This window comes from Oncorhynchus tshawytscha, linkage group LG28, assembly GCF_018296145.1.
Source record: "Oncorhynchus tshawytscha isolate Ot180627B linkage group LG28, Otsh_v2.0, whole genome shotgun sequence".
NCBI lineage: Eukaryota > Metazoa > Chordata > Actinopteri > Salmoniformes > Salmonidae > Oncorhynchus > Oncorhynchus tshawytscha.
Genome location: NC_056456.1, coordinates 32,491,397 through 32,511,125, shown reverse-complemented (window position 1 = coordinate 32,511,125; position 19,729 = coordinate 32,491,397). Strand labels below are relative to the sequence as shown.

Below are 19,729 nucleotides of genomic sequence, written 5' to 3'. Positions count from 1 at the left end.
CGTATGATGTAATCAGGGTTTGAAATTATTGTTTTAGTCAAACATATCTGTTTGGTCTTCTTGCGGTCAATTTGCCGTCTACAAATGTTCTTGTAATTATGTTCCGGCGCCCCGCCAAATCAGCTCAAGAAAAGAATCGACCCGCGGATGCCTAGTACATATTGTATTGAAACGATTTGCACAGAAAGAGGGCGCCTGGGAGGCACCAATAAATACAGGAGCAGAGACTGCAAAACAACAAATTCTCAAAACACCCGCTAGTGTTCCCACTGTTCTGTGACTCCACTTCGCTATCCGGCTGCGATCGTTAGTTTTCGTCACGAAGCGGACGAGGGAGTGTAGCCTAGTCATACGGGCAAGTAGGTGGAGAAAATAAAATAATCAACGATATTTACGATAAGCGACAGCCAACACCGTGAGAAAGTGAAAGTGGCACCAGTTGGCAGTCCCAAAGACCGTCGTTTGATCTGCTTTTCATAGCTGTCAACTGTTATTGAGTGAGGTCTCCTCCTAGTTGGTGACGGATACATTAGGCGACACGGGGAGACCAGCTTGTATTGCCCTCGCCAGGTAAGTGTGTCGTGTCAGTGTTCCTAGGAAGTCAAGGGTTAATCAATAGGCCTATAAAACACATTCCCTGTTTTAGCTCTTCAAAAAACGTTCAGAAAGATAACTTGCCATTACAATGTATTTATTTGTAGGATACTCCAGTGGCACCCAGATAACATAAAATATTGACATTGTTACCAATTTTGCTTACATTGGGACAGAACCTGTCACATTAATAGAGTGCGTAATAGGCCATGCGCGTAACATAAGTGCATTTTGTAGTTATTACCGTGATAATTGTATGCTATGCCTTTGGGTGTCGACGGTAATCGCCCTTCTGACCAAGAATGAATTGTAATACGCCTATTGTGAAACAGCTGAAGCACAACGTACAGTGCCAGTATTTCCATTCGTGTAGGCTACTTATTGTCAGGCCTTCCAGAGACTGGTCGACTTGTTCGTGCAACAAGTCATAGGCTACCTTTTCATATCAATCCTTCTCCTTACATCTAGATATGACAGGCCAGGCACACACATTGGGCTCGAGGAGTGTGCAATGTTTTTAATACCACCTTTAATGGAAACCTATCAGAATAAAATATATCCACATGCATGCAGTAGATAATCAAATATGGCAATACTGTAGTAAACCAGTTACAAAGTGAGGATGTTCTATTGCTACTATTTCAATGAGAAGTCTAGCAACCATTAGGCTACACTGCATAAGACAGCACAATGGCCGGATTCCACATTTTTATCCCGATAGAAGAAAGTGTATGATTGCATGTTCTTGGCTCCTGAAGGTCAGCTTGATCCACCTGTGTCTTCAACTCTGTCCAATGTGTAACTTATTGTAGCCAGTGGCACCTACTGGCCGCTATGAGATGAGGTGTACGATTTGCATAAATACCTGAAGCGAAACGTTCAGGGAAAGAGAGTGTTGGTTCCACCCGGCAGCGCAAGGAACAGTGCACATTTCCTGTTCACTCCATGGGAGTATCTCAAATGGTTTTGCTCGCCTCCTCTCCTCTGTCCTCTCCACCTTTTGAAAAATGTCAAAGGTAATCAAGGACATGAGTCGAGGAAAGGAAACGTGGAAACAACCCATTGGTTGAATTAACATTGTTTCCACATAATTGCAATAACATTACGTTGAACCAACATTGAATAGATGTTGAATTGATGTCTGTGCCCAGTGGGAAATGACTTATAAGAAATGAGAACCACCTCCACTTGTGTGTCATCAGGCAAATGGAGTTTACAGGTGTGGAATCCCAAAATATATGTGTAAAGTGGTAACACGAATGTAGCTAGTTGTGCAAGACATTTTATTGACAAAAAGACAAGTAGCGTATCATTTTTAAATGTTTGCATTCTTTTCTCCTTTGGGAAAACAACAGCTCAACAGCTGATTCAAAGGGGGTGTTGCGGATTGTTAAACCCTTCTGCCTAGACGCTGCGAGGATACTCTCGCGCATCCTCTGCCGAAGTAGGTTTTCGAGGAGGGGAGCAGACTCCTTCGTTCGCATACAAACACATTTACTCTTCTCGACCACTTATTGGTTTCCGGGTCACGGAGGAGAGGAGGACGGAGAAGTTGAAGTCTAAAGTTTAGTGAACTTTTGTGACGTGTTCGACGCAGTTGGAGGGAAGTGTTCAGTGCTGTTGGGAGAAGCGGCTTTGACAGCGAGTTATGGTTGTGGAGGCCAGGAAAGAGCATGGCTTGCCAACTTCAAAGTGAGCTTGGGAGAAGCCTTTCACTGCTCTTACTGTATTATTGAGTTTCTTACATTAGTTAGGCAGGGTTTGGTATTTTGTTTAGTCTGGTATTTCAGGCAAAATATTTGGGGATGCCTTGGCGGGCTGACTATTTATTTAAAATGTTTGTTTGTCTACAGTACCTGTTTTTTGGTCACCACTTTCCTAGATACCGCCACATCTGACTTTACTTAGGAGGGAACTATTTAGTCTGAGAGCAGAAGCAAGTCTTATTCATCCACGTGTGTGTTTTGTATGCTAATTATTAAGTGTTTTATCTAAATACGAGTGTATCATCATGAGTGTGCTGTCTTACAAAGAGTGTGAATACTTGTGATTATTTCTTGCCCTGCTGCGAACTCATTGTGTGTCTTCTAAGAAATAGCCCCAGCCAGTGTGTGTCCTTCTGTGTGGTGTATTGTGACTCACAATTTTATCAACTTTTGTATTGCCCTGCGATTGTTAATAAACCGTGGCTCTTTGGAACTCTGTTTATGTCATTTATTTAGAAGACCTGTGCTTAACATGTCTCGAGGACCTCCTCGTAGTACAGTTTACATTGTGATCATCAACTAGAGTGCTGACTGAGAGAGTGATGATGCAGCAGAATTACGACCAGCCAGGGAGGCCAGCCAGGGAGACCCAACCAAGGAGGCCCAGCTAGGGAGGCCCGGCCAGGGAGGCTCTAGGCCAAGGCGTTTATACACAGACAATAAGCCGCCCTGTGTTCTGTCGCCCCATCACAGAGTCAACACAGGCAAGGCATTGATTAGACCAACTCATTAGTACCCTTATTTACTCTCATCAAAGCCTCACTCTACTATGCCCATTAAAATGAAAGGCAGTCTTGTCAAAACGTGTGGTTTTGTCATAAGGCTCCCGGCCTGTTTCTTGGCATATCGGTACAGTTATCGCTAAAACAAAACATTACTATATGAATTGCCATTGTAATCATTTCCGGTAACTTACAATTTCAGCTTTTTATGATGACATACACTATCAGTTTTTGTTCTAGCTTTTATTTTGAAACTTTACATTTACATTTGACATTTTAGTTATTTAGCAGACTCTCTCAAATCAAATCTTATTGGTCACATACAAATGGTTAGCAGATGTTATGCAAGTGTAGCGAAATGCTTGTGCTTCTAGTTCCAACAGTGCAGCAACATCTTAACATGTAATCTAACAATTCCCCAACAACTACCTAATACACACAAATCTAAAGGGATGTAATAATAATATATATATAAATATATGGATGAGCGATGACAGAGTGGCATAGGCAAGATGCAATAGATGGTATATAATACAGTATATACATATGAGATGAGTGATTCAAGAAATGTAAACATTATTAAAGTGACTAGTAATTCATTTATTAAAGTGGCCAATGATTTCAAGTCTGTATGTAGGTAGCAGTCTCTCTGTTAGTCTGTTAAACAGTCTGATGGCCTTGAGATAGAAGCTGTTTTTCAGTCTCTCGGTCCTAGCTTTGATGCACCTGTACTGACCTCACCTTCTGGATGGTAGCGGGGTGAACAGGCAGTAGGTCGGGTGGTTGATGTCCTTGATGATCTTTTTGTTCTTCCTGTGACATCGGGTGCTGTAGGTGTCCTGGAGGGCATGTAGTTTGCCCCCGGTGATGCGTTGTGGAGACCGCACCACCCTCTGGAGAGCCTTGCGGTTGTGGGCGGTGCAGTTGCCGTACCAGGCGGTGATACAGCCTGACACGATGCTCTCAAATGTGCATCTATAAAAATTTGTGAGTGTTGTAGGTGACAAGCCACATTTCTTCAGCCTCCTGAGGTTGAAGAGGCGCTGTTGCGTTTTTTTCACCACACTGTCTGTGTGGGTGGACCATTTTAGCTTGTCCGTGACATGTATGCCGAGGAACTTATAACATTCCACATTCTCCACTTGATGTGGAAAGGGGGGTGCTCCCTCTGCTGTTTCCTGAAGTCCACGATTATCTCCTTTGTTTTCTTGAAGCTGAGTGCGAGGTTATTTAACTGACACCATACTCCGAGTGCCCTCACCTCCTCCCTGTAGGCTATTTCGTCATTGTTGGTGATCAACAGAGATACTCTGCTAAGAAAAGCTAACTGACATTTACTCCTGAGGTGCTGACTTGTTGCACCCTCGACAACTACTGTGATTATTATTATTTCACCATGCTGGTTATTTATGAATATTTGAACATTTTTTATTTTATTTAACCAGGCAAGTCAGTTAAGGACAAATTCTTATTTTCAATGACGGCCTGTGGGTTAACTGTCTGTTCAGGGGCAGAATGACAGATTTGTACCCTGTCAGCTCAGGGGTTTGAACTTGCAACCTTCCGGTTACTAGTCCAACGCTCTAACCACTAGGCTGCCCTGCCGCCCCAACATCTTGGCCATGTTCTGTTATAAGGGAGTTTTTCCTAGCCACCGTGCTTCTACACCTGCATTGCTTGCTGTTTGGGGTTTTAGGCTGGGTTTCTGTACAGCACTTTGAGATATCAGCTGATGTAAGAAGGGCTATATAAATACATTTGATTTGATTTGATCAAGCCCACTACTGTTGTTTCGTCTGCAAACTTGATGATTGAATTGGATGTGTGCATGGCCACACAGTCATGGGTGAACAGAGAGTACAGGAGGGTGCTGAGCACGCACCCTTGTGGGGCCCCAGTGTTGAGGATCAGCGAAGTGGAGATGTTGTTTTCTACCTTCACCACCTGGGGGAGGCCCGTCAGGAATCCAGATGGACTTACAGTTAGTGCATTCATCTTAACATGATGTTTCATTTGGAAACTATTAGTAGTTGAAACTGTAGTAGTTTCAATTTTGACTATTCCTTCTGTCTTCCTTCCTCCCTTTTTGGACCTATATAATAATAACAAATCATGGGAAGCTGTACATTCTTGACAGCAATAAACCCACAGGGTACTCACACAGTTTGACTTTTGAGCCAACTTGTAATGATTTCAGAAGCAAGTGTCTTCTTTGAAAGAGAAGGCTGCAGAACTTGCTCGGTAGCTGTGGCTACAGTCTTGAATAAACTCAGGTTTGTATATGAGGAAGGAAGAGCTGTGTGTTCTACTTGTGAGGCTTCAAGTCGTTCTTGTTGATACAGTTTAATACCAACTGTCTTGCCAGTGATTAAAATATGTGCGAACACACACACACACACACACGTGCACACACACAGTCACTCACTTCCTCTGTTTCCTCTAGTCCATGTTTATGTGGGGGATTGAATAACCTTCTCAGTAATGAACTCAGAGGATATGACTGCTCACTCCACATTGATCGACTGGTGTCCCCAAGACAATATCATAATACACTAATACACTAATACAACATAGAACATAATTGTTGACATAATGTGGAAATGAGCTCTTTGTCATCGCACACAAATTGCATTGACAAAACAGTGCAACATCAATAACACTTTGTTATCTTCACTAGTCTAAAATGGGGTCTGACTGAGTTTAAAAATGAATCCCCAAAACAATCCCAATAAATCAGAAAATAGAGTATAACTGTGTATTAATCATTTGACAGTGTAGTTTGCTAGTAAATACCTGGTGATTTCTGTACTTAAAATAAAGTGCTACCAAACAAAAATGACTTTATTAGTGCCGGCAAATCCAGAATCATGTTTTGTCCTGTTGTTTGTGGTGGTTGGTTCAGCCGTATGTTAAGGAAAGTTTGTCCACTTGACCCAAGAACATACACTGAACAAAAATATAAATGCAACATGTAAAGTGTTGGTCCCATGTTTCATTAGCTGAAATAAAAGACCCCAGAAATGTTCAAAACACACAAAAAGCTTATTTCTCTCAAATTTTGTGCAGAAAATTTGTTTACGTGTTACTTTTATTGAGCATTTCTCCTTTGCCAAGATAATTAATCCACTTGACAGGGTTGGCATATCAAGAATCTGATTAAAAAGCATTATCATTACACAGGTGCACCTTGTGCTGGGGACAATAAAAGGCCACTCAAAAATGTGCAGATTAATCACACAACAGGAATGTCCACCAGAACTGTTGTCAGATAATTGAATGTTCATCCTTCTACCATAAGCAGCCTCTAAAGTCATTTTAGAGAATTTGGCAGTACATTCAACCGACCTCACAACTGCAGACAATGTGTATGGCATTGTTAGGGTCAGCGGTTTGCTGATGTCAACATTGTGAACAGAGTGCCCATGGTGGCAGGGGGGTTATGGTATGGGCAAGCATAAGCTACGGACATCGAACACAATTGCATTTTATCGATTGGCAATTTAAATGCACAAAAATAATGTGACAAGATCCTGAGGCCCAATGTGAGGCCCATTTATTTTTAAAGGTATCTGTGACCAACAGATGCATATCTGTATTCCCAGTCATGTGCAATCCATAGATTAGGACCTAATGAATTTATTGCAATTGTCTGATTTCCTCATATGAACCGTAACTTGTTAAAATCTTTGAAATTGTTGCACATTGCGTTTAGATTTTTGTTCAGTATTGATTAACCAACAAGAGTGTTGACATTACCGATGTACAGTAGACACACCCAAAACTGATGATTCAGCAATAGGTTGATGAATTTATGCTTTTAATTTTATAACTGGGGAAAAAAATGCACAAGATTGGGTTATGACAACCTTAGTGCCCTGGGAGTTGATTCTTAAAAAAATAAATATATTTTACCTTTATTAAACTAGGCAAGTCAGTTAAGAACAAATTCTTATTTTCAATGACAGCCTAGGAACAGTGGGTTAACTGCCTGTTCATGGGCAGAACGACAGATTTGTACCTTGTCAGCTCAGGGGTTTGAACTTGCAACCCTCTGGTTACTAGTCCAACGCTCTAACCACTAGGCTACCCTGCTGACCCATTCTTCTTAGACCCCCCCTAAAAAAACGTTTTCTTTTTATAAAGAACTAGATATTACGTCACAGGAAATGACATATAATAGATAAACATCTGTGCCTCTCTGCTTTCCTGCACAAAGTGTGTCTGTTAGGACCTGTATTTTAATCTGATTTGAATGGGGATCAAACGTGTGCTTCAATAATTTAATGGTTGTCGTAGCAACTATCTGAGATGGAAGCGGACTTCCACCTAATTTGTGTAGTCATAAACTCTGGCGGTGTATAACATGTTGTGTCTCGTCCTTACAAGCCCTGTGTGACACACTAGTGTCAAGTCTTCCTTTCCAGACGTTTCTCTCTCTACCTCTCAATCAGCTACACGGTGAATACTCTGTTTTGGTCTCCTGGAGGCTCATTCAATCTCTTTGTTGTACTGCTGTAGTGAAAATACTTCCATCCAGATGAAGTGGAGAGGATTGTGGGTAAGATAGATAGATAGATAGATAGATAGATAGATAGATAGATAGATAGATAGATAGATAGATAGATAGTCATTGTATTCTTGAGGAGTCCATCAAGTGGTTTAACCACCCTACAGATCCTCATTCTCTCTCAGGTTATCGAGGGTCAATCTCCAAACATTTCCAGATGTTCCGATCAACCTTAAAACATTCCTAGATTTCCCCATATGACAAGCAGAATTCCAACTAAAATCCCCTTCAAAAGGAATTCTAAGATGTCCATTAGTAAGGGGGATGGCAGGAAGAGGATGGATGAGAAGACAACAAAGAAGGGAGGGATATGACAATGGTTTATTTTTGGATGCAGGCAGCCTTGTGCCACATGCCGTCATCGTGACCACGTGAGTTGTTACCATGTAGAAGCTGTCATATGCAGAAACCTCTTCAGTGGACGAGCTTTGTCTTCCACCTGGTGCTTTCTCTCTGTCTCTCTCTTTCGCACGCACGCACGCACACACACACTTGTATTCTTATGGTGAAGCAATTGTTTTCTCATGAATTTACACATGCACTGATGCACACCTAGTTGATATAATTGAATTTAAGTCAGTTTATGGGAAGCTCAAATCCAGCCCTAGGCACTCATAGCCTGGCCTTTTGAATCCATCCCAGTGAGGTTAGCAGCTGTTGATACTGAGGGTGATGCCAATGATAACTGATTGCTTGTCCAAACCCAGGGAGGATGTAAATCATACTCTCTTAGAAAAAAAGGTGCTATCTAGAACCTTTAAGGTTTTTCAGCTGTCCCTATAGAAGAACCCTTTTAAGAACCACTTTTGGTTGCCAGTTAGAACCCTTTTGGTTTCAGGTAGAACCCTTTTGGGTTCCAGGTAGAACACTTTTTACAGATGGTTTTACCTGAAACTAAAAGTGTTCTACCAGAAATCAAAAAGGGTTCTCTAGCCGAATAACTTTTGGAACCATTTTTTTCTAGGAGTGTTATAATACACTACTACAGTTATTAATTTGAGCTATTTTGTTTCAGCAGGAAAATAATCCTACAGCAACAAGAAATTTGAATCATAATGTGGATTATAATTCATGTAAAGTTTTGTAGAAGTTGATACAGTTTTACTTAGGGCAAATTAAGTCTGGAAATTACAAACTTTAGAAGCCTTTTTAAAACTCAATTACACTACATGTTTGCACTTCCTGTTATGCAGGAAAATTCTCTGCAACAAAAGTGATCAAATTAAAAGCCTACATACAGTGGGGCAAAAAAGTATTTAGTCAGCCACCAGTTGTGCAAGTTCTCCCACTTAAAAATATGAGAGAGGCCTGTAATTTTCATCATAGGTACACTTCAACTATGACAGACAAAATGAGGAAAACAAATCCAGAAAATCACATTGTAGGATTTTTAATGAATTTATTTGCCAATTATTGCCCCACTGTATATATTGAACTGCTGTTGCTCACTTCGTTAGCCTATAGATTTAGATATTCAATTAAAAGATTCAGTAAGCACTGAAAACACAGCCAAGCTGGCCTATCCATTTAGAAAGACAAAGTGGTTCATGTGGACATAACAGCATTATCTCTGACACCATACATGTTGTGGTATTGTTAGATGACTAGTAGTAGCTGAGAGTGGAGAGGATGGCTGTTTGACCTGATATAGTACAATAAGTGAATTGACTGTAAACTATGTATGGCAGTGTTTCTATAGTAGTGATTTGGAATCACTGAGGCTGATACAGTGAATCTGATCCCAAACCAGGGAGCTCAGGAAGTGTGATGTTTATTCCCTAAACCAGTCTGAGGGTGGGATAAAATATTGCTTTTTAATTTGAGGCTCCTGACGTAACGGTTGAGTCTCTCCTAAGATTAGCGGCTCAGGCTAATGTCAAGCTAACGTTAACTTCCGTTGTTGATATGAAGCTCTGGCCTCGGTCACTCTGTTCTAATGCTTTGTCTTTGTGTCGGAAGACTAGGGCCGGGATTCAATCCAATGCACGTTAGAAGGTAGCGCATTGCTCTTGACTTTTAAAGGTAATTTACGTTTGAGCTGACATTTAGCGTTTACCGTTAATAAGATCTCCACGAACTTCCGGGCCGCAAATCCTGGCCCAGTAGTACTAGTAATTATTTGAATCATAGACATGCAGTGAACAAATGTAAAGTACTGTATGTGTGTTAAGCTAAGTATATTAAATGTGTGTGCAATACAACGTGTTACTCATTGTATTAAATTACTTAAAGAGCCACTGCCTTTAAAAAGCAAACAATCCCTTTGAAAATGGCCTATGTGGCATTGATATGTGTCAGAAACATTTATTCGAGTGAAAATTGGCTACAAAGTGTAAATATGATCATTTTTGTCATAAAGTCAGTCTCATCCAAAACGGAGTTTTGAACATCCGTGCGTCACAATGGGTAAATAAATGAAGGTTGGGTTTTGATTTGACGACGTCCATTTGCCCACTAACCTGGGGGTAAACAGCTGCGGGGATTGCTCTTAATACAATAGCATATACAGTGAGGAAGTTTACATGAAACAGCATTTTCTTTCTTCTTTTTTTGGACAAACATTATTAACCAAACGTGGAATCGGTCAGGAAACACACCACCAAGACTGAAATCGAGTGCCAATCGGCGTGTTCAGTGGCTCTTTAATATGTTGGAAATTAAATACCAAAGACAGATTGATGCATACTATTATTAACTATAGTCATAACTTATGGAAATGCAGAGAACACGTTTGTGTGTAGGCTACTGTACGTGCACAGAGCTCATAATGGTATTACCCCCCCAAATAATGGAGAATCCTATATTCTGCTGTCCCCTGCTGCTGATATGGTGGGAATGCAGGCATTATCACAATTTGGATTTTCCTGTTGAAACCAAAACACCTGAAAACATTGGATAGAAAAAAAACATATTATATGGCAGAAATTTCTATCAGAGGGCTAGCTAGGGGTTATTTATGCCTCTGTCAGTTAGCTAGGTTGCTAGGGGTTGTTTCCGTCGCTGTGCTCCTCATAGAAAAGCTGTATTTTTGCTGTGGAATTTTGTTGCTGAAACTTTTCTTATATTTGTTGTGGCTGTACTGTTAGATTATAAAAGAATGTCTCGGATTATAAAATAATGTTTCGTTGCCATGGTTTTGTCATTGACATTTCATCCCTGTTTACAGCCCTCGAAAGGGCCACTTACTCAAAGTTATTAATTCCTTAAACATTGTCCTGACATGAAATTAACAGGAGAAACATAGGTAATAATGAAATGACAATTGTCTTAAAATTACCTGAAATTGGCGCACGATTGTTGGCATGGCATATGGAAGAAAAAAAGAAGAAAAGGCTCAAATAAATAGCAATTCCTCTTTATGGACGCTAGGTGGCGCACTAGACTACATTCCCAGCTCTCACATTGTCTTTCCTCAGGCGGTCTAAAACTTTCCTGAGGCAGAGCATACACTTGTATCCTGCTTTTAATGGGCTACTTACAAACAGTGACATATCCAAATATTGATATTGTGCGTATGTGAGGGTTTGCCACTTTGGCAGAGCAGTGTCTTCTCATATTGCAGTATGTATTGTGTTACATGTGGTTTAAAGAATGTAAATATACTTAAGTCGCAACCTTAGACTAAATACTGAAGTAAATACTTGAATGAGCAAAAGTTTCCAACACTCCCATTCCTGAAACAAAGCTGCTTTGTTTGGTAGAGGACAAAGTTAGGGTAATGTGTGTTAGCTAGTACAATGTACTCGGTCAGTAGGGAAATAGGGTCCTCACTTGCAGGTGCAATTATAGTTCTGCATTAGCTACAGATTGAAGGAGAACTTTCCTGCAATGCAGGACATTTTAAACTTGTAGTGTATTTGAGGTTTTAAAAGGCTTCTGAAGTCTGTAATGTACACTTTGACATTTCAGACCTGTTAAATAAAGGTTCAATAAAAAATTAAATAATCCTTTACGAAAAATGTATCATCCCCTACAAAAATGTCCATCAATTATAATCCACATAATAATTCAAATTTCCCGTTGCTACAGGATTATTTTCCTGCTGTAGAATACTGGCTCAAATTAAAATACTACATCTGAAATGACTCAGATGGGAAGAGATGCATTGTGGAATTCCTTTACCCCACGTCAAGTTTTAATATGGAGATAGGGACGAGGGGCCTTACTACAAGGTCCAGGTGTCCTGACAATGACCCCCCCCCCCACCCCTTTTCTGCCAGCTTGGCTTTGCCAGGTGGGCTAACTACAACCTTTAGTGAGTAGACTTATCCACAGCCCATTGATATTGTTTTCTCTTCTGTTGTATATCTCCTGTGTGTGTGTGTGTGCGTGTGTTGGGTCGCTGAGGTAAAGTTACCCTGTCTGTGTCTAGCGGGTGGCCTGGCCCCATTGAAGTATCCTCTAACAGCTCCACAGAGTGTGTGGAGTGTTTATAGTGTCATACGTGTGTGTGTTTTTTTTGCAGAGGATTCCCCAAGCTCCTAGAGATATGCTTCTCGCTTATTGATCCCACTATGCTGTCAACAGCTTTGATAACAGCTCTGTGTGTTGCCAGGGGACCAAATGGCATTTCGTTTACTCTAATAACAGACGTGTACATTGAACAGTAGGCCAATAGCTTTGTGGTTTGCTTGAGAAAACACTGGCAGGTTTTGTTGTCTATTTTAGAACTATATCATATTTCCAATGATAACGTTCACGTGAAATGTGTTAGGCTTCTGTTATTTTCCATAAAACCCCCGTCAGGGCAATACAGGAAGACACGCCTTTCATAAAGACGCCAACTCTCTCTTACCTGAACCAATATTAATATTGACCCTGACCTATACTCTACAGCATTTCATAACCATACTGCACTTATATGGGTTATTTCCCCCGGCCTAAGGAGAGGAGGCTCCACCAGCCCACGTCAACTTCCTGCCGGACGGGTGAAGGGGAAAGTCTAAGCGGGATCCTTGGAATGTCCCAACTCTGACATCACATCAAATTTGAAATGTTAGGGTTAGGGCTGAGGTTGAGGTTAGAGTAAGGTTGAGGTTAGGGTTAAGGTTATGGTTGAGGTTAGAGTAAGGGTTAAGGTTAGAGTAAGGGTAAGGGTTAAGGTTAGGGTTAAGGTTAGAGTAAGGTTAGGGTTAAGGTTGAGGTTAGGGTTAGAGTAAGGGTTAAGGTTAGAGTAAGGTTAAGGGTTAAGGTTATGGTTGAGGTTAGGGTTAAGATTAGAGTAAGGGTTAAGGTTAGAGTAAGGTAAGGGTTAAGGTTGAGGTTAGGGTTAGAGTAAGGGTTAAGGTTAGAGTAAGGTTAAGGGTTAAGGTTATGGTTGAGGTTAGGGTTAAGATTAGAGTAAGGGTTAAGGTTAGAGTAAGGGTTAAGGTTAGAGTAAGGGTAAGGGTTAAGGTTATAGTAAGGGTTAAGGTTATAGTAAGGTTAGGGTTGAGGTTAGAGTAAGGGTTAAGGTTAGGGTTGAGGTTAGAGTAAGGTTAAGGTTGAGGTTAGGGTTAAGGTTAGAGTAAGGGTTAAGGTTAGAGTAAGGGTTAAGGTTAGGGTTTGAAATAGGGACGTCCCAAGGATTCAAGATAGCACTAATCCAGGTAAAGGTAGATGTTATACAATAGATATGACTTCCTCTGCGTGGAGCCGATCAGGAAGAAGTGGTATCAATAATAACAATGACAATGCATGTTTCATAGCTCACATTCAAAACCAAAGGAAGCACAAGGTGCTCCCGAGTGGAGCACCGGTCTAAGCCATTGCATCTCAGTTCAAGAGACGTCACTACAGTCCCTGGTTTGAATCCAGGCTGTATCACATCCGTCCGTGATTGGGAGTCCCATAGGGCGGCACACAATTGTTCCAGCGTTGTCCGGGTTTGGCCAGTGTAGGCCGCCATTGTAAATAAGAATTTGTTCTTAACTGACTTGCCTAGTTAAATAAAGGTTAAATAAATATAAAATAAAAAGTGCATGAAACACAGTCAAGTTGATAAATGCATGAGCGATGGAAGTGATCGACAGGGCTGGAGTGGAGTGGGTCGAGAGCTTCAAGTTCCTTGATGTCCACATCATGGTCCAAACACACCAACACAGTCGTGAAGAGGGCACAATAATGCCTCTTCCCCCTCAGGAGGCTGAAAAGATTTGGGCTCCTCAGATCCTCCAAAAGTGAGTAGGCCTCTTGACCGGCTGCATCACTGCTTGGAATGGCAACTGCTTGGCATCCAATCACAATGCGCTACAGAGGGTAATGCATACAGCCCAGTACATCACCGAGCTCCCTGCCTTCCACGACCTCTCTACCAGACGGTGTCTTAAGAAGCCCCTAAAAATGGTCAAAGACCGTAGCCACCCAAGTCATAGCCTGTTCTCTCTGCTGCCACACGGCTAGCGGTACCGATGCCCCAAGTTTGGGACCAACAGGACCCTGAACAGCTTTTATCCCCAAGACTTAAGAAGGCTAAATAGATAGTCCGGGTAGATATTTGGTTAACTATTTAACTATCTGCATTTACCCTTTTTTCACAAACTTTTAGGCCTCATCACATGCGCTGCTGCTACTATTTACGGTCACTTTATTCCTAGTTATACGTGAATACAATATCTACTTCAACTACCTTGTACCCCTCCCTGTACATCCACTCTGTACTGGTACCCCTTGTATATGGCCAAGTTATCGTAACTCATTGTGTATCTAGTATTATTTGTATTATTACGTGTTTTATGTTCTATTATTTCTCTATTTTCTTATTCTCTGCATGGTTGGGAAGAGCCGTAAGTAAGCATTTCACTGTTAGTCCACAGCTGTTGTTTACGAAGCATGTGACTAATAACAATTTATTTGATACAATAACGAGAGGAAATATACGTTTTTCTTGTGTTTCCAAATGGCATCTTCTGTAATCTGTTAACTGTTGTCTTTTTGTGGAGCTCAGGCTTCAGAATGCTCAGAACTGATGTCGGTTTGATGGATTGTTTCATTTCTTTAGAGTCCTCAGGGAAGTTGGCTGGCAACCCAAACAAAGGGATAGATTGTTGGTAATTTCTGGGTCCTTGTTCAGTCTTGGGATAGTTTTTAGTGCCTGTGTGGTGAGAAATTAACTGGAAAACTATGGAGTAGGGTTGTGTGTGTGTGTGTGTGTGTGTGTGTGTGTGTGTGTGTGTGTGTGTGTGTGTGTGTGTGTGTGTGTGTGTGTGTGTGTGTGTGTGTGTGTGTGTGTGTGTGTGTGTGTGTGCGTGTGCATGTGTGTGAGCAGAGACACCACCCTTTATGCTCTCTCGCTCCTTGGGCCCCAAAGTTTTTGTCTCTTGTTCCACTGTGTTGAAGAGGCATACACAGGTGTCAGGGAGCTGCACAGACACACTCTTTGTCCAATTCATCCTACACCAAACTCAGGTGCTGCATTCACATTCAAATTGCACAAAACTTTATTTGCATCTCATTTCACAGTCCACAAATCCAGAACAAATTCCAAGAAAACGTACAGTATTATATAGAGCCATGACTGCACCCATGAACACCCCTGCACCCATGAACTCCCACCCATCAAAGATTGCTCAAGTGAACAGCAAACCTGGGTTCAAATAAGAGATACACGTCTCCCTTTTTAGACCAAGATATTGTGTGCTATGTACTGATATGTAGGCTATGTGTGACGTTTTGTGTAGTTTTTTTATGTAGTTCTGTCCTTGAGCTGTTCTATCAATGTTCTGTATTATGTCATGTTTCATGTTTCATGTTTTGTGTGGACACCAGGAAGAGTAGCTGCTGCTTTCACAACAGCTAATGGGGATCCTAATAAATGTACAGCTAATGGAGATCCTAATAAATGTACAGCTAATGGAGATCCTAATAAATGTACAGCTAATGGAGATCCTAATAAATGTACAGCTAATGGAGATCCTAATAAAACACCCAAAATGTACAGCTAATGGAGATCCTAATAAATGTACAGCTAATGGAGATCCTAATAAATGTACAGCTAATGGAGATCCTAATAAATGTACAGCCTAATAAATGTACAGCTAATGGAGATCCTAATAAAACACCCAAGATGTACAGCTAATGGAGATCCTAATAAATGTACAGCTAATGGAGATCCTAATAAATGTACAGCTAATGGGAGATCCTAATAAAAACTAATAAATGTACAGCTAATGGAGATCCTAATAAAATACCCAAAATGTACAGCTAATGGAGATCCTAAATAAAAACCCAAGATGTACAGCTAATGGAATCCATAATCTGCTGCTTTAACCTTAAAACACCCAAGATGTAAATGGAGATCCTAATAAAACACCCAAGATGTACAGCTAATGGAGATCCTAATAAATGTACAGCTAATGGAGATCCTAATAAAATACCCAAAATGTACAGCTAATGGAGATCCTAATAAAACACCCAAGATGTACAGCTTAACGGAATCCATTCTGCTGCTTTAACCTTTTTAAAGAGAAAGTGCGCTAGTAAACTAGCTCTTTGTGTTGGCCACTTGTGTGAGTAGACACTCACTCAATCTCATTTTCTGTAAAGGTCGCAACCTTTAACTTAACTAAAAAACAAAACTGACAACAACACATCTTTATGGTAGTGTGAATGGGCCAGCCTAGACCCAGACCCTAACCCAGACCCTGACCCAGACCCTGAGCCAGACCTTGACCCAGACCCATGTATCTGTGCAGAGAAAATAAGACACGAGAGAAAGTCTGAAGGGAGGGGATGTAAAGAGGGGTATAGGATAATTGACATATATCAGGGTGGCCTCTCCAGGAAGTGACCTCAGTTTGACCCTGCGGTATCTGTCCCCAGTCCCTTGGATCCCTGACATCTCAGACAGATGGAGTTACTGGAGGAGGAGGAAGAGGAGCCGGATACAGAACCACACAAGCATTAATCTGGGCCCCGGGGCTCTACCTACCCTACCCCACTGTGTCTAGCTTACTGGCTGCTTACCTGTGTGTGTCTCTCTGTCTGTGTCTGGTTTAGAGAATAAACTATATGGATTTTTTAGGCCCGATGCCGATGTTTGGGGGTCAAGGAGGCCAATGGCCAATATTTTAGGCCGATATTCAATATCATTAAATTAGGAAATGTTGATGACAAAATTTCCCAGAGACAGCCATGTATGCTTTAATGCATGAATTTTTAAATCAAACAATACATTTGACCAACCTAACTACATAACAACATAATGGTAATAATTTTATTTGAATGGTAACTCTCTTGATAAATTGGGACTATTATTAAGATGGCATAGGCCTACTCACAATACAGGTGAATGCATATTCAATAGGAGTGTGTGCGCACCATGAGTTATTGAGCTTGTTTGGGCTGATCAGTGGAATCAATGGTGCTACAGATGACAAACAATCTGTTTTCCTTCCATATGGGACTGATATTAGCCTACTGATCAACAACATTTGCATAAAATAATCATTCCAGAATGTCACACCTGAATGGAAAGACATCATATAGGCACTGCTGTTAGTTTGAGAATATAAAATAACATACAGTAGCAGTCAAGTTTGGACACACCAACTCATTCAAGGGTTTTTCTTAATTTTTGCCAATTTTCTACATTGTAGAATAACACGGAACCCAAACCGGCTTTGTGCGTTCTCCATCGTGCATAAATGTATTTTGTCTCCCCACACCAAATGCGATCACGACACGCAGGTTAAAATATCAAAACAAACTCTGAACAGACAATGAAAGACATTTTAAAGCCAATAGAACCTGAGAGAAATAGGCTACTGGTTTCAATGACATATGGAAGTCTTTATAAAACAAAAAGCTATTGGATTCAATGACATATGGAAGTCTTTATAAAACAAAAAGCTACTGGTTTCAATGACATATGGAAGTCTTTATAAAACAAAAAGCTACTGGTTTCAATGACATATGGAAGTCTTTATAAAACATAAAGCTACTGGTTTCAATGACATGGAAGTCTTTATAAAACAAAAAGCTACTGGTTTCAATGACATATGGAAGTCTTTATAAAACAAAAAGCTACTGGTTTCAATGACATATGGAAGTCTTTATAAAACAAAAAGCTACTGGTTTCAATGGCATATGGAAGTCTTTATAAAACAAAAAGCTACTGGTTTCAATGACATATGGAAGTCTTTATAAAACAAAAAGCTACTGGTTTCAATGACATATGGAAGTCTTTATAAAACATAAAGCTACTGGTTTCAATGACATATGGAAGTCTTTATAAAACATAAAGCTACTGGTTTCAATGACATATGGAAGTCTTTATAAAACAAAAAGCTACTGGTTTCAATGACATATGGAAGTCTTTATAAAACAAAAAGCTACTGGTTTCAATGACATATATATATATGCATATGGATATGCATCATCTGGATATGTGTGCAACAAAAATATATATTTCTGTCAAGCCGTCTACGCCTATACAATTTGATGCATACGTTTTGATAAATACAACGTATGCACCACACAGAACGCACTGCAACTGCTTCTGCAACGCAATGCTGCAAGGCAAACAGAGCGTTCCATTGGAAAAGAATGCGATGACGCTGTCGGTGTGATCGAGGCGTAACGGCTTGAAGTCTTGGTTCATTGGTTGGTAGTCCTATAGGCCTACTCCTGGGCTGGCTCTCCCAGAACCATTGTAGCACTAAGACCATCTTAATTCAACTGAAACTAAATGAAAGATGATCTTAGTGCTACGATGCGTTTGATGAAACCCAGCCCTGTTCTGCTACATTCTTCTCCTTTCTGTTTTCCCTTCGTCAGATGTTATTGGGTTGGTTTCTCATGACCTGACCCTGCCCATTCCCGCTCTCAGATTCAAACAGTCCTTGTCCTTGAACCAGTCATAAATATCTTACAATCAGGAACTTGCCCTTTAGCATAGCAGCTGTGTGGTACCATATAGTTTGAATGAATACAAACACAATGACGACAGGATATTGCATCAAATGCAATACGGCTGCTCTCTGTTTCTGTACTTTTGCCTTTTCTGCATTGTATGTTGCCTCTGTCAGTGTTGCCCTTGGATGTTTGCATTAATGAGGTGCAAAGGCCCCTGAAGCAACATTAATGGTTGCCGGGTCCAACACTTTCCGTTAAGATTAAAGGAAGCCGGTTTTGTTCTTGAGAAGGTGGGGTTAAACGTAATGGTAGGGGAAACACTTCTCAGAGTGACACTTTTCTTCCTGTTACAGTAATAACTGGGGATTTACATTGATGGGTCACACACACACGTCCTATACAGTAAATCTTGAGTCCTGCTAAAACAAAGTTACTTTTGTCCTACAAAGAGGGGGGAGGGATTCAGTCCTTGTCTATCTGAGGTCCTTGTCTATCTGAGGTCCTTGTCTATCTGAGGTCCTTGTCTATCTGAGGTCCTTGTCTATCTGAGGTCCTTGTCTATCTGAGGTCCTTGTCTATCTGAGGTCCTTGTCTATCTGAGGTCCTTGTCTATCTGAAGTCCTTGTCTATCTGAGGTCCTTGTCTATCTGAAGAACTTGAGTACCTGAGGTCCTTGTCTATCTGAGGTCCTTGTCTATCTGAGGCCCGTGTCTATCTGAAGAACTTGAGTATCTGAGGTCCTTGTCTATCTGAGGTCCTTGTCTATCTGAAGTCCTTGTCTATCTGAGGTCCTTGTCTATCTGAGGTCCTTGTCTATCTGAAGAACTTGAGTATCTGAGGTCCTTGTCTATCTGAGGTCCTTGTCTATCTGAGGTCCTTGTCTATCTGAGGTCCTTGTCTATCTGAGGTCCGTGTCTATCTGAAGAACTTGAGTATCTGAGGTCCTTGTCTATCTGAGGTCCTTGTCTATCTGAGGTCCTTGTCTATCTGAGGTCCTTGTCTATCTGAGGTCCGTGTCTATCTGAAGAACTTGAGTATCTGAGGTCCTTGTCTATCTGAGGTCTTTGTCTATCTAAAGAACTTGAGTACGCACAGAGAGCGAAACCCTGTCTGCCTATTATCATCTCACTTGTTCAAATTATCGCCTTTCTACGAGCAGGTTTTTGTCATTAAGTGAGTTTCGGTTGTAAAAGTGTAGGAGAGACTTTCCTCGTTTTTGAAGATGTGTTAAAAGCATCCCGTCTTGC

At 40.9% G+C, this 19,729-nt stretch overlaps 1 protein-coding gene across 1 annotated transcript in view; it reads left to right on the top strand.

Moving 5' to 3' along the window:
* The first annotated feature begins 250 nt into the window (after nt 1-250).
* LOC112227089 (guanine nucleotide-binding protein G(I)/G(S)/G(O) subunit gamma-12) overlaps nt 251-19,729 on the top strand; it is a 44,307-nt gene continuing 24,828 nt past the window's right edge. The window contains exon 1 of the mRNA XM_024391926.2: nt 251-570. The gene's annotated coding sequence lies outside the window, so the exon portion shown is untranslated. The remainder of the gene's footprint in view (nt 571-19,729) is intronic.